This window comes from Leptonychotes weddellii, chromosome 5 (genome assembly GCF_054177405.1).
Source record: "Leptonychotes weddellii isolate Sample4059 chromosome 5, ASM5417740v2, whole genome shotgun sequence".
Taxonomy (NCBI): Eukaryota; Metazoa; Chordata; class Mammalia; order Carnivora; family Phocidae; genus Leptonychotes; species Leptonychotes weddellii.
The window spans coordinates 14,454,285-14,469,874 of NC_138373.1; the positions used below are offsets into that span (position 1 = coordinate 14,454,285).

At 40.4% G+C, this 15,590-nt stretch overlaps 1 pseudogene; it reads left to right on the forward strand.

The window, feature by feature from the left end:
* Nucleotides 1-13,452: 13,452 nt before the first annotated feature.
* Nucleotides 13,453-14,467, forward strand: LOC102738646 (frataxin, mitochondrial pseudogene; annotated as a pseudogene).
* The last annotated feature ends 1,123 nt before the right edge of the window (nt 14,468-15,590 follow it).

The following is a 15,590-nucleotide window of genomic DNA, read 5'->3' on the forward strand; positions in this document are numbered from 1 at the left end:
TAGCAGTTAGAGCCTCCATTTTTGATTACACCTCATTAATAGCCTTTTTGATTTCGACTCAGATTTTAGTTCTTTTATTTCTCCAGAAAGGGTTTCTCTAATATCTTCCATGCTTTTTTCAAGCCCAGCTAGTATCTTTAAAATCATCATTCTGAACTCTAGTTCCGACATTTTACTAATGCCTGTATTGATTAGGTCCCTGGCAGTCAGTACTGCCTCTTGTTCTTTTTTTTGAGATGATTTTTTCCATCTTGTCATTTTGTCCAGAGGAGAACAGATGAATGAGAGAACAAAATGCTAACAGGGTAAAAACGTCCCCAGAAAAAATATATACTAAACAAATCAGAAGAGACCTGAAACTGGGGGAAAAGAAAGGGAAAGAAAGGAAAAAGATTAAAAAAAAAAAGATAAAAACAAACAAGAAAAACAAAAAGAAAACAGAATATGATTAAATATGATCAGGCTGATGCATAGATCAGTGCCACACACTAGATTTGGGCATATTTTGGTCTGTTAGACGAAAGTGCCTCCCAAAATTTTAAAGAAAGAAAAACTTATATATGTACAAAAATAAGGGTAAATATGATGAAGGGATGGAATATGACTGTAAATGTGAAAATTATACAAGATTTTATAAAAGGAATTGAGAAGAAGTTGGTTGAAAAAAGAAAGAAGAGGATTTTTAAAAAAGGGGGGGAGGAATGTGATCAGGCAGGAGACTAGAATAAAGCCATACACTAGAGATTTAGGGTATATTTTGGTCTATTAGAAGAAACTATATTCCAAAATTTTAAAGAGAGAACAACTTATATATATATATACCAAAAATAAGGTTAACTACTATGAAGGGATAGAATATGACTCTAAAAATGAAAAATAAAAAAGATTTTTTAAAAAAGGAATTGATAAGATGTTGGTTGAAAAAGGGAAAAAATAAAAAAAAAGAAAGAAAAAGAAAGTTAAAAAAAATAACTTTGAAAGACTAAAGAATCATGGGAAAAAAGCCATGAATTCTATGTGCAGTATTCCTCTAGTGCTGGAGTTCTGCCATTTCATTGATCGGTAAACTTGGTCTTGGCTGGCTGTTCTTACTGATCTTCTGGGGGAGGGGCCTGTTGCCGTGGTTCCCAAATGTCTTTGCCGGAGGTGGAATTGCCCCGCCCTTGCCCGTCCGGGCTAAGTAATCTGCTCAGATTTGCTCTCGGGAGCTTTTGTTCCCTGCAAGCTTTCCGTACAGCTTTGGAGGACGAGAGTGAAAATGGCAGCCTCCCAATCTCCACCCCGGAGGAGCTGAGAACTCGGGGCCCCACTCCTCTGTGCGCCCCCAGAGAAAAGCAGTCAATCACTCCTGTCTCCTCCGTCTCCGGCCACACTCAGCGCTCACCCGGCCTGTGACCGAGCATCTCTATCTCTGGCACCCGACCCTGTGTGGAGTCTCCAAACCCAGTAGGTCCCTGCGGTGCACTCCTGGGTCGTTCCTTCCGGGGGAGGAAGGGGGGTCTCCCTGGATCTGCCGCTTGTTGGGTCTCTGCTGGAGGAGCAGTGGCCCGACTGTGCCACGGATCACGGTTTATGGCAACCCTGAGCTGAGAGCCCGCGCCTGGGCTCCGTCTCTGCAGCCGGCTTCCCTGCTCCATTACCTGGGAGCTCTGCTGCACTGAGGCACCCCCGGTTTTCCTGTGACCCCAAGGGTCCTGAGACTACGCTGTCCCCACGAGGGTTCTAGTCCCCGCTTAGCCACTGGAGCGACGTCCCTCAGCAGAGCCGACTTCTAAAAGTTCCGATTTTGTGCTCCGGGGCTCTATCACTTGCCAGAAGCGGCCGACAGAGGCCCCCTCCCCCGCTGTCTATCTTCCCAAATATCGCCTCGGATTCACTTCTCCGCATGTCCTACCTTCCAGAAAGTGGTCACTTTTCTGTTCAGAGAGTTGCTGCTATTCTTTTCTTTGATCTCCTGTTGAGTTCGTAGGTGTTCAGAATGGTTTGATCCCTATCCAGCTGAATTCCTGGGACCAGACGAAACCCAGGTCTCCTACTCCTCCGCCATCTTGCTCCTCCCTGTCCTCCACTGTCAATGCTTTTTAATAATACTTTTGCTCTAAGATACACACACATAAACACAGGCACATAGAACCAATATATACCTCCCCCTCTTCCCTTACTACCTAATCCCTCCAAAATACCACCCATTTCATGGGTATAATACTCTTTAGAATGAGTGTGGTGTTACAAATAAGTGCTTTCCCCCATAAGTTAACAGTCAATATTTAAGTACAGCAGTAGCATTTTACTTAAATTAATTTTCATGCTTTGATAACATATCTTCCTAAAATATATTTCAATTAAGTGACATAGGCAATTTAGAGATGAATCACCAAGGCTGGAAGAAATTAAATAATTTATCCAAGAACATACAGCTAATAAACAGCAGGAACTGGATTTCATCTTTGATCTTATTCTAAAGCCTATGGTCTTACCATCATACCACAAAGATGTCTTTTCTGCATTTATGAATATTTTCTCTCTGTGACTTTTATTTCTAATTTCCATTCTACTTTCCCCATGCTTCTTAAGGGTAGCACCAGGGTGAAGAAAACAAGAAATTAATAGTCTACATTCTTTAATATCTGCCTTTGTAGTTCCTTTTTTGGCTATTTTAATTAGTACTTTCCCTCTATATCTTTTTTTTTAAAGATTTTATTTATTTGGCAGAGAGAGAGAGAGAGATCACAAGTAGGCAGACAGGCAGGCAGAGGGAGAGGGAGAAGCAGGCTCCCTGCTGAGCACGGAGCCCAATGTGGGGCTTGATCCCAGGACACTGGGATCATGACCTGAGCCAAAGGCAGACGCTCAACCGACTGAGCCACCCAGGAGCCCCTCCTTCTATATATTCTAATGATGATCTTCCACTTGGGTTGCCAGTTTCTTCTCTTTTTTTCTTCTTTTAAAAAATATCCTTATTTGAATTCTATTTTTAATTAGAATATTAATTTATATTAATATAAAAACATACAAAAAAGTACTTGGTGAAAAAAAAAAAAGCACTCTCCCAGGCTTCTTTCCTCTCTATCCAGCTCTTACACCCAATCACTATTCATAGTTTTTAGTGTATTTCCCCAGAATTCTTTATGCAAATATGAATATGGATTCTCATTTCCTCCCACTTTTTTTTTTTTTTACCTCAGAGGTAATGTATTGTATACATTGTTTTGTTTTTTTTAAAGATTTTATTTATTTATTTGAGACAGAGAGAATGAGAGAGAGAGAGCACATGAGAGGGGGGAGGGTCAGAGGGAGAAGCAGGCTCCCCGCCGAGCAGGGAGCCCGATGCGGGACTCGATCCAGGGACTCCAGGATCATGACCTGAGCCAAAAGCAGTCGCTTAACCAACTGAGCCACCCAGGCGCCCTGTATACATTGTTTTTTAACTTAACAATTTAATGCTGGAAATCTTACCATTTCAGACATATTAGGATATGGCTTCATTATTGTTTTTAAACTCAAAAAATTTTGACAATAATTTCAGACTTAAAGAAAAGTTGCAAGAATAAAAAAAAATTCCTCCCTCTTCTCTCCCTTTTTCTTTCTATAATTTTTCTAGACTGTTTAAAAGTAAGTTGCAGATATGATGTCCCATTGCCTCTAAAAAATTCAGTGTTTATTCTCTAAAAACAAGGAATTCTCTTTTTTTTTTTCATTTGATAGTTGCTTTATTGCAGTAGTCTGAAACCGAACCCATCATATCTCCAAGGTATGCCTATATTTTAAAAACAAGGAATTCTCTTACATAACAATAGCACAGTGATCAAAATCAGGAAATTAACATTGATACAGTACTGTTGTCTAAACCATATACTTACTCAGATTCCACTAAATGTCCTTTATAACAAAAGAAAATTCAAGATGGTGCACTGCATTTGTCTTCTATCTTTTGTCTCCTTTAATCTGCAAGTTACTAAGCCTTTCTTTACATTTTATAACAGATATTTGGAAAAGGACAGGCTAGTTATTTTGAGAATAAACCTCAGTTTGGGCTTCTCTAATGTCTCCTCATGAGTAGATTCACACCATACACTTTTGGCAGGGATAGTACGGATACTCGATTCTTGTCAGTGAATCATCAGGAAGCACATTATTGACTAGTTCCATTCCTGGCAATGTTAACTTTGGTAATGTCATTAAAGTGGTTATCTACCAGTAATATCCACTGCAAAATTACTATTTCATCCTGTAATTAATAAGTATCTTGTGGGGGAGATACTTTGAGACTGTGTAAATATTTTGTTCTTCCTCAAACTTTTATCCAGTAGTTTTAGCACTGATACTTCTTGCCTGAATCAATTATAATTATGATAGTTGCTAAATGGTGCTTTTCTAAATCTATCATTCTTTGTATAAGTTGGCTTTCTACTGTGATGAAGAGGTTTCCCTTCTTATTCATTAATTAATTTATATTGGGTGGATTTATTCACTTATATTCAATGAGTTATAATCATTTGTTATCACTACTTATTTTACTGCTCAGATTGTCCTAGATTTAGCCGGTAGGAGCCATTCAAACTGGCTTCCATGTCTTTTTGACATATCCTTATCATTTTTTGAGCATTTTACTTTTGGGTACAGAAAAACATCCTTTCAAGGTACATTTTGTGCTTTTTTGCCTCACAGCTGGAATTAGCCATTTCTCCAACGATCCCTGGTTCCTTCTAATGGTCAAATACTGAGTGGCTCTGCTTCTAACTAGAGGATCTGCAGGGTTGCAGTGTCTCATGCTCTGTTCTGTTGGTCAAATACTGAGTGTTATGTCTAGTTCCTTTTAATGGAGAATGGCATTTAAAAACTAAGATATGGGCACTAGGTATGTTCAATGCTACTGGGATATTATCGATTCTAGGCCCCTCTGGTTGTATCTGGGAAATAGAGATATGTATGTAATGATGTATGTATACATGAACACACACACACAACATCACAATCATTTCTACGCATAGCTATATGTATTAACACCCATGAGTTCACACTGATACCTCTAATTCTAATCCAACGTGGCAGAGTTCATTCTATCCTCTTCTCTTTTCATGCTAACTCATGCCTCTGCACAAAAGAAGCCTACCAGTTCAGTGTTCACAGTTGCTTTGCTTTTAGCCTCTGGGGTAAGAGTCCCAACTATTTAGCTTTAAAGGTTAACTCCTTTTCCTGTTTCTTTCAGTGTGGCCATGTCAGTAATTTGAAATACAGTTTGGTTCATTTGTTTTTGCTAGCATTCAATTTTAGGCCCTCCTCCCATTCTCCCTCCTTTTCCTCAACAACCAACAACTCCCAACCCTTTCATCTGTCTTTTTTTCACCCATTCTCATTCAAGCCCTATTGGCAACCAATCTCAGACTAAATTTCAACCTTTTGGTGTTCCTTTTTGCTCAAATGAGCAAATACATGTATATATATGCTTTTATTTCCTCTTCTTTCTTACGCAAAAAAAATAGTGTACTATAGATACTCTTTCGCATTTTTGCTTTTTTCACTGAACAGTTACACATTTAATTAATCTATTAAACATTTTAGCTGTTTTCTACTCTTGCTATTATAAATAATGTTACAATGAATTATCTTGTATGTATATTATTTTGTAACTGTGAACAAGTCTATCTGAAGAATCAATTTCCCAAAGATATCTAGTAAAAGAATCTATGGATCTGGAATTCTGATATATATTGTTAAACTGATCTCTTATAAGGGTTCTATTAATTTACATCTTATAACAATCTATTGTTATAGGATGTAAACTACCCCAAAATTTAGTAGCTCAAAACAACAACCACCATTTATTTTGCTCACAAAATCTGGAACACAGGCAGGACTCAGTGGGGCTAGCTTATCTTTGTCCCATTTGGTTTCACCTGGGGTGGCTCAACTTTGGGCCATAAGATTCAATTTTAAGATGGCTTGCTCATATGGCCGACAAGTTGGTGCTGGCTGTCAGATGGGTGCTCAGTCAGGGGCCTTAGTCTCTTTCCATATGGGCCTTTGAACAGCCTGCTTTGGCTTCTTCATGACATGGTAGTTGGATCCTGAGTATAAAATTCACAAGAGAATCACCTTTTATGATCCACCCTCAGTGGTCACATCACTCACTTCTCCTATAGTCACAAGCCTGCCCAGATCCAAGGGGAAGAGACAGTCCCTCACCTCTTTTTTTTTTTTTTTAAAGATTTTATTTATTTATTTGAGACAGAGAGAATGAGAGAGAGAGAGCACATGAGAGGGGGGAGGGTCAGAGGGAGAAGCAGACTCCCTGCCGAGCAGGGAGCCCGATGCGGGACTCGATCCCGGTACTCCAGGATCATGACCTGAGCCGAAGGCAGTCGCTTAACCAACTGAGCCACCCAGGCGCCCCCTCACCTCTTGATGAAGTTTTTAAGTTACATTATAAGAGGAGCCTGTGGGATGGGAGAAATTATGCCATTTTTGGAAAATACTCTCTGCCACAGTCTACCTTCCAGAATATAAAAACTCAGGGGTGCCTGGGTGGCTCAGTCAGTTACTCTTGATCTCAGCTCAGTTCTTGATCTCAGGGTTGTGAGTTCAAGCCCTGCATTGGGCTCCACTCTGGATATGAGCTTACTTTTTTTTTTTTTTTAAAGATTTTATTTATTTATTTAAGAGAGAGAGAATGAGAGAGAGAGCGAGTACATGAGAGGGGGGAGGGTCAGAGGGAGAAGCAGACTCCCTGCCAAGCAGGGAGCCCAATGCGGGACTCGATCCAGGGACTCCAGGATCATGACCTGAGCCGAAGGCAGTCGCTTAACCAACTGAGCCACCCAGGCGCCCTGGATATGAGCTTACTTAAAAAAAAAAAAAATTCACATCCTTCCCACATACAAAAAGCACCCATCTTCTTCCCCAAGACCCCCAAGTTTCATTCCATATCCTGGCTTGAAGTCCAGGATCTTGTCATCTAAATTAGGTCCACATACAGATCAGGATCTTAGAGTGTAGATCCTCAGGTATGGTTCCTTGAATGCTTTCTCTCTATATCATGACTGGTGAAATAAAGAAGTAGTTATTTGGCCCCATCCTCAACCCCCCCCCCTTTACAATGGTGGGAAAGGCACAGAAATAACCACTGGAGACACCCCCACTCAAGAAAATAGCAGTTTGTTGAAATTCTAAAATGCAGCTGAACTGTGCACATGTTGAGAGGTGTGAACGAGAAAGTTTTATTTCCAAACCCAGTAACTCCTAGTTTCTTTATATTTAACAGTTCTTTTTTTAGCCTATGCTTTTTCTTTTACATTTTGCTTTAGGTATCCAGAACCCTAAAACAGTTGGGGCTTTCAATTTTCTACTTGAAAATCTCCTTAGATAGATCATTGAGCTTGTAAGTATATTTTCTATTTTCCTTGTTATAAAGGTGATAATGTTTCTCAGTATTTCTTCTTTGAAGGTCTCCTTTTACCGAGCTCATAACAACATTTTCTTTACTAGCTTTTAAGCTCTGACAAAGGTCCTTTAGGCTTCCACTAACTCTCCTTGAAGCCCTTTATGATTTCACTGTCTTTTCCTTTCTATCCTCTGTCTGTTGCTCAATTAGCTCTGTTAAAAAGCCAATGCCATATGTTCTAGGTCTCTGTTTTGACAGTACCCCATTCCAGGTACCAAAATCTGTAACAGTTATCTATTGATAGACAGATAATCTATCTATCAATGGGGTGTGTAATAAACCAAATAATAGGGGATTAAAACAGCAATTATCAACTGTTTTGCTTACAAATCTGCAATTTGGGCAGGACTCAGCTGTGAGCATTAGTTCCTCTCCAGGTGGGCTTCTTTATATATATATATGGAATATGACTCAACTATCAAAAAGAATGAAATCTTGGGATGCCTGTGTGGCTCAGTTAAGCGTCTGCCTTCAGCTCAGGTCATGATCCCAGAGTCCTGGGATCAAGTCCTACATCGGGCTTGCCCAGCCGTGAGCCTGCTTCTCCCTCTGCCAGCCACTCCCTCTGCTTGTGCTCATCTCTGCCAAATAAATAAATAAAATCTTTAAAAAAAGAAAAAAAGAATGAAATCTTACCACTTGCAATGATGTGGATGGAGCTAGAGTATATTATGCTAAGTGAAATAAGTCAGTCAGAGAGAGACAAATACTATATGATCTCACTCATATGTGGAATTCAAGAAAGAAAACAGATGAACCTATGGGAAAGGGGGAAAAAAAAAAAGAAGAGAGGGAAAGAAGCCATAAGAGACACTTTGAGTAGAGAACAAACTAGGGTTGATGGGGAGAGGTTGGTGGAAGATGGGCTAAATGGGAGATGGGTATTAAGGAGGACACTTTTTATGATGAGCACTAGTAATGTATGTAAAGTGATGAATCACTGAATTCTATTCCAGAAACCAATATTGCACTGTATGGTAACTACCTAAAATTTAAATAAAAGAAACTGCAAATTAATTAATTAAATCAAAACATGGGGATGTAATATATAGCAGGGGGACTACAGTCAATAATACTGTATTGCAGATTTGAAAGTTGCTAAGAAAGTAAATCTTAAAAGTTTTCATCAGAGAAAAAGTGTGGTCACTTTGTATGGTGACAGATGGTAATAGACTTAATATGGTTATCATTTTTCAATGTATACAAATGTGGAATCATTATGTTGTACACCTGAAATTAACAATCTATCTCAATTATACTTCAATAAGAAATGGGAGACAAACCATGGGAGAATTTCTTTATAACCTTCACTGAGGAAAGACTTTATAATTACTGGGAATCCAGAAGCCATAAAAGAAACGATTGATGAGTTCAACTCCTTAAAAATATCCAAAAAAATCTGCATGACAAAAGAAACTATAAGCAAAATAAAAAGACATTGTCAAATGAAGAAAAATATTTTGCCACTCAAATTAACTGTGGGCTAATCTTTGAAATATACAAAACACTCCTCTAAATCGATAAGAGAAAAGGAGTCCAATTAAAAAGTTGACAACATAAAAGGACAATTCACAGAAAAGAAAATTCATATCTCAAACACAAGTAATATGTTCATCTATACTCATAACAGAAGAAATTTAAATTAAAACTAGAGAAAGCTTGATATTTTATCACTAATCCACAAGCTTAGTAACATAGTCTCTTCACAAAGCTTTTGGGGAAACAGGCACTCTCTTATACTGCTGGTATGAGTGTGTGACAAGTTGCATTTTCAGAAAAATGGCCAAAACATCTCCCATCAGAAACACTTTCTTTACAATATGACTTTGATGCACATTGTATCAAGAGACATTGAGGCCTGGGACGCCTGGGTGGCTCAGTCGGTTAAGCGTCTGCCTTCGGCTCAGGTCATGATCCCAGGGTCCTGGGATCGATTCCCGCATCGGGCTCCCTGCTCTGCGGGGAGCCTGCTTCTCCCTCTGCCTCTGTCTCTCTCTCTGTCTCTCATGAGACTCCCAGGGTTTGTCTCCCTCTCTGATTTCTTCCCATTCAGTTTTCCCTCCCTTCCCCTGTGGTCCTTCCCGCTATTTCTTATGTTCCACATATGAGTGAAATCATATGGTAATTGTCTTTCTCTGTTTGACTTATTTCACTTAGCATAATCCCCTCTAGTTCCATCCATGTCGATGCAAATGGTGGGTATTCATCCTTTCTGATGGCTGAGTAATATTCCATTGTATATATGAACCACATCTTCTTTTAGCATAGACATTTTAACAATATTTGTTCTTCCAATCCATAGCATGGAATGTTTTTCAATTTGTGTCTTCCTCAATATTCATAAGTGTTCCAGTTTTCAGAGTACAGACCTTTTACCTCTTTAGTTAGGTTTATTCCTAAGTATCTATGGTTTTTGGTTCGATTGTAAATGGGATCAGTTGCTTGATTTCTCTTTCTGCTGCTTCACTGTTGGTGTATAGAAATACAACTGACTTCTGTGCATTGATTTTGTATCCTGCCACTTTACTGAATTCTTGTATCAGTTCTAGCACTTTTTTGGTGGAGCCTTTTGGGTTTTCTACATAGAGGATCATGTTGTCTGCGAAAAGTAAAAGTTTGGCTTCTTCTTGGTTGATTTGGATGCCTTTTATTTCTTTTTGTTGTCTTATTGCTGAGGTTAGGACTTCCAGTACTATCTTGAACAACAGTGGTGAGAGTGGACATTTCTGTTGTATTCCTGACCTTAGGGGAAAAGCTCTCAGTTTTCCCCCATTGAGGATGGTATTTGCTATGGGTCTTTTGTATATGGCTTTTATGATGTTGAGGTATGTTCCTTCTACCCCTACTTTCTTGAAGGTTTTTTATCAAGAAAGAATGCTGTATTTTGTCAAATGCTTTTTCTGCATTTATTGAGGGGATCATATGTTTCTTATCCTTTCTTTTATTAATGTGGTGTATCAAATTGATTGATTTGCAGATGTTGAACCATCCCTGTAGCCCAGGGATAAATCCCACTTGGTGGTGGTGAATAATTCTTTTAATGTACTGTTGGATCCTTTTGCTAGTATCTTGTTGAGAATTTTTGTATCCATGCTCATCAGGGATATTGGTCTGTAATTCTCTTTTTAGTGAGGTCTTTGTCTGGTTTTGGAATCAAGGTAATGCTGGACTCATAGAATGAGCTTGGAAGTTTTCCTTCCATTTGTATTTTGTGGAACAGCTTCAGAGAATAGGTATTAATTATTCTTTAAATGTTTGGTAGAATTCCCCTGGGAAGCCGTCTGGCCCTGAACTCTTGTTTGTTGGGAGATTTTTGATTACTGCTTCAATTTCCTTGCTGGTTATGGGTCTGTTCAGGTTTTCTATATCTTCTTGTTTCACTAGTAGTTTATGAGTTTCTAGGAATTCATCCATTTCTTTCCAATTGCCCCATTTGTTGGCATATAATTTTTCATATTATTCTCTTACAATTGTTTGTATTTCTGCCATGTTGGTTATGATCTCTCCTCTCTCATTTGTGATTTTATTTATTTGGGTCCTTCTCTTTTCTTTTTGATAAGTGTGGCTAGGGGTGTATCAATTTTGTTAATTCTTTCAAAGAATCAGCTCCTAGTTTCATTGATCTGTTCTACTCTCTTTTTTTATTTCTATATTATTTATTTCTGCTCTAATCTTAATTTTCCCTTCTCCTGCTGGACTTAGGCTTTATTTGCTATATTTTCTCCAGCTCCTTTAAGTGTAAGGTTAGGTTGTGTATTTGAGACTTTTCTTGTTTCTTGAGAAGGGCCTGGATTTCTTTCTTTTTTTTTTTTTTTTAAAGATCTTATTTATTTATTTGACAGAGAGATAGACAGAAGAGCACAAGCAGAGGGAGTGGCAGAGGGAGAGGGAGAAGCAGGCTCTGCACTGAGCAGGGAACCCGATGCAGGACTCGATCCCAGGACCCTGAGATCACGACCTGAGCCGAAGGCAGACGCTTAACCATCTGAGCCACCCAGGCGCCCAAGGGCCTGGATTTCTATATACTTCCCTCTCAGGACTGCCTTTGCTACATCCCAAAGGCTTTGGACTGTTTTTTCTTCATTTTCATTTGTTTCCATGTATTTTTTAAATTTCTTCTTTAATTTCTTGGTTAACCCATTCATTCTTAAGTAGGATGTTCTTTGACCTCCATGTATTTGTGGTCTTTCCAAATTTTTTTTGTGGTTGACTTCAAGTTTCATAGCATTGTGGTCTGAAAATATGCCTGGTATGATCTCAACCTTTTTGTATGGGTTGAGACCTGATTTGTGAGCCAGTATGTGATCTATTCTGGAGAATGTTCCATATGCATGCAAAAAGAATGTATATTCTGCTGCTTTAGGATGAAATGCTCTGAATATGTCTGTTAAGTCCATTTGGTCCAGTGTGTTATTCAAAGCCGTTGTTTCTTTGCTGATCTTCTGCTTAGATGATCTGTCCATTGCTGTGAAGGGGGTGTTAAAGTCCCCTATTATTGTATTATTATCAGTGAGTTTCTTTAAGCTTGTTATTGATTTATATATTTGGCTGCTTCCAAGTTGAGTGCATAAATATTTACAGTGGTTAGATCTTGTTGGATGTACCCCTTTGTTATGATATAGTGCCCTTCTGCATCTCTTATTACAGTATTTGGTTTAAAATCTAGTTTGTCTGATACAAGGATTACTACTCCAGCTTTCTTTTGATGTCCATTAGGGTGACAGATGGTTCTCTACTCCTTCACTTTCAATGTGGAGGTGACTTTGGGTCTAAAATGAGTCTCTTGTAAGCAGCATAGTGATGGGTCTTTTTTTTAAAACCTTTTTGAATCCCTATGTCTTTTGATTGGAGTATTTAGTCCATCTATATTCAGAGTAATTATTGATAGATATGAATTTAGTGCCACTGTATTACCTGTAAAAGTCACCGTTCTTGTAGCTTTCCTTCTAGTCTTTGTTGCTTTTGGTCTCTCTCTTGTGCTCAAAGGGTCCCCTTTAGTTTTTCTTGCAGAGCTGGTTTAGCATTCTTGAACAACTTTAGTTTTTGCTTGTCTTGGAAACTCTTTATCTCTCCTTCTATTCTGAATAGATTAACTTTGCAGGATAAAGTATTCTTGGCTGTATATTTTTCCCATTTAGCACGTTGAATATATCATGCCACTTGTTTCTGGACTGCCAAGTTTCTGTGGACAGGTCTGCTGTTAACCTTATGTGGCTACCCATGTAGTTTAAGGACCTTTTGTCTCCAGCTGTCTCGGAATTCTCATTATCTTTGTATTTTGCAAGCTTCACCATGTCTTGGTGTGGACCTGTTTTTGTTGATTTTTGAGGGGAGTTCTCTGTGCCTCTTGGACTTGAATACCTGTTTCCTTCCCCAGATTAGGGAAGTCCTCAGTTGTAATTTGTTCAAATAAACCTTCTGCCCCCTTTTCCTGCTCTTCTTTTGGAACTCCTATGATACAGATATTATTGTGCTTTGTGGAATTGCTGTGTTCCCTAAATCTACTTTAGTGATCTAATAGTTTTCTTTCCCTCTTTTTTTCAGCTTCAGTATTTTCCATAATTTTATCTTCTATATCACCTACTGATCCTCTGCTTCCATCCTCATTGTGGTTACATCCAGTGAGTTTTGCATGTCAGTTATAGCATTTCTTATTTTGGCCTGACTAGTTTTTAGGTCTTTTATCTCTTCTGCCAGGGTTTCTCTGGTGTCTTCTATGCTTCTTTCAAGCCCAGGTAGTATTCTTGACTGTTGCTCTAAATTCTTGTTCATCTATATTGCTTATTTCTGTTTTGAGCAAATCCCTGGCTGTGATTTCTTCTTGATCTTTCTTTCGGGGAGAATTCCTCCATCTTGTTATTATGTCTAGGTTTCTGGATTTTTTTGTGTTATGAAAGCTTGTTATGTTTCCTGCTCCTGAGAGTAATACTGTATTATGAAGGGGTCATACACTGTCCACAACCTGGTGCTTCAGTAAGTGTTTCTGGTGTATGTTGTGTGCATTCTGATGTGTTTTGGCTGCTTTTTCCCTCAGGTGAGTCTTCTACACAGTTCCTCCTTGCTTGCAGTAGGGTGTGGTGTGGTTTGATTTGTTTGTTAAGATAAACCTGGTTAAAAAAAAGACCTCATCCAAGAAAGGAGAAAAGGAAAAGGAACATAAAAGGAAACAAAGAAAAACCTATAAGCCTAGAGAGGAGCCGAACCCTGACGCCTGCCACCCATAGCCACCAGGTGTCGCCGCCACGTCCCCAGAGCGGGAGGGTGGAGCGGCTGCAGACTGGGAGCAGCATGAGGATGCTGGGGCGCCGCTCGGCACCCCTGGGCTCAGTCCCCGTGGGCACCGGCCGCCGGGATCGATGAGGAACGCCCCACTCTACGGCCCCTGGGGCCTGCACATCAGGAACGGAGCGACCCGCGTACCCAGCCACATTAGTCAACCTCCACCGCCTCAATCAGATCATGACTGTCAAAAAGCAGAGTGTCTGTTTGATATGAGGACAGCAGGAACTTCGGGCGACCCTGGCTCTCTGGATGAGACCAGCTATGAAAGACTGGCGGAGAAGACACTGGATTCCTTAGCAGAGTTTTTCGAAGACCTCGCAGACAAACCTTACACATTCGAAGACTATGATGTCTCCTTTGGGAGTGGTGTTTTAACAGTTAAACTGGGTGGAGATCTAGGAACCTACCTGATCAACAAGCAGACCCCAAACAAGCAGATCTGGTTAACTTCACCCTTCAGTGGGCCCAAGCACTACGACTGGATGGGGAAGAACTGGGTGTATGCACACGAAGGCATGTCCCTCCACGAGCTGCTGGCCACGGAGCTGACTAAAGCCTTGAAAACCAAACTGGACTTACCTTCTCTGGCCTATTCCGGATAAGGTGCTTGATGCCCAGCCCAATCCCAAAGACATGAACAGCCCTGAAGCCCAGACCCCGGCTCCGTCCTGCAGCTGAGTGTCTGGTCTGTTCCATTCCCACTTTTGAGGACAGCTGCATGGCGTGTAAGGAAGGGCTCTGTGAAACGAGCGTGTTGCCTCCCACCCTCCCCCAAGTTCAGATTTGTAATTTCCATAGTGTTTTTGGATTTATTGTCTGATTTCCTCCCTCACAGGAGATCCCTTCTCTTTTATAAAAATGTCCCTATACTCATACATTTATATATATATACCTTACAACAAAGAAAAATAAGAAGGAAAAATTCAGGAGGAGAAATGACTTGATTTCACTCTTGGTCCTTTGAAGGACTTAACTGCACAAAACCATGTGAAGAGGGCTGGCCGACCTCCCCTTTCTGTCCCCAGATGAGACTCATTAAATAATGAGTTGTCTATAAACAAACAAACAGAAAAACAACTATAAGCCTGATGAAGCCAACAATCTAAAACTATAAGTCTAATCCCCAACAAAAAATAAAGATAAAAAATAAAATAAAATACTATATAAAAAATTAATTTAAAAGCAAGCAAGCAAGCCTGGTCCTATTTCCACCAGAACTGATGCTGATGCGTTGGAGCACTCTACGATCATCAGACCTGGTACATTCAGGGGTGCCTGTGTTGGTCTTCTGAGGGAGAGGCCAGCTGTGCTGGCTCACAGTTAGACCTGCCCTTGGAAAGATGCCCCTGCACAGAGCAGGGGATGGGGTTTGGTGTAAGGGACTCCAGCCTCCACTGGAGGCGCTGTTTCTCTCTGAAGTCTGACAGTGCTGGGCGGCAGGGAGGGTGGAAGATGGTGCCTCCCTGTCTGTCTGCAGAGGGGAAAACTTGGGGCTGCCGCTGTTCAGGAGGCCCTCACAGAAAAGGGAACAAGCGCCTGTGTTCTAGGCTTTGGTCAGATTACTGCCCTCAACTTGTCTGTGCCCAGCTGTTGGCATGCCCGGTTCACAATTCTCCTGTTTTATCTCTGGCTGGTGGTTGGGATTCAGAACTTCAAATCTTAAAGGGCCTGGCAAGGCTCTGACCTGCTCCCCTCCCCTGGAGGAGAGCCTCACAGTGCACCTGGCACTGTTCTGTCCCAGAAAAGCAGTCACATGACGTATGCACAGTGGCTGGAGTCTATTGTGATGCACAGAGAAAAGCTGTGACCAGGTCTGCCCGTGCCTCTCTGTCCCTGCTGCTGAACGGCTGCTCACTGGCTCCCTGTG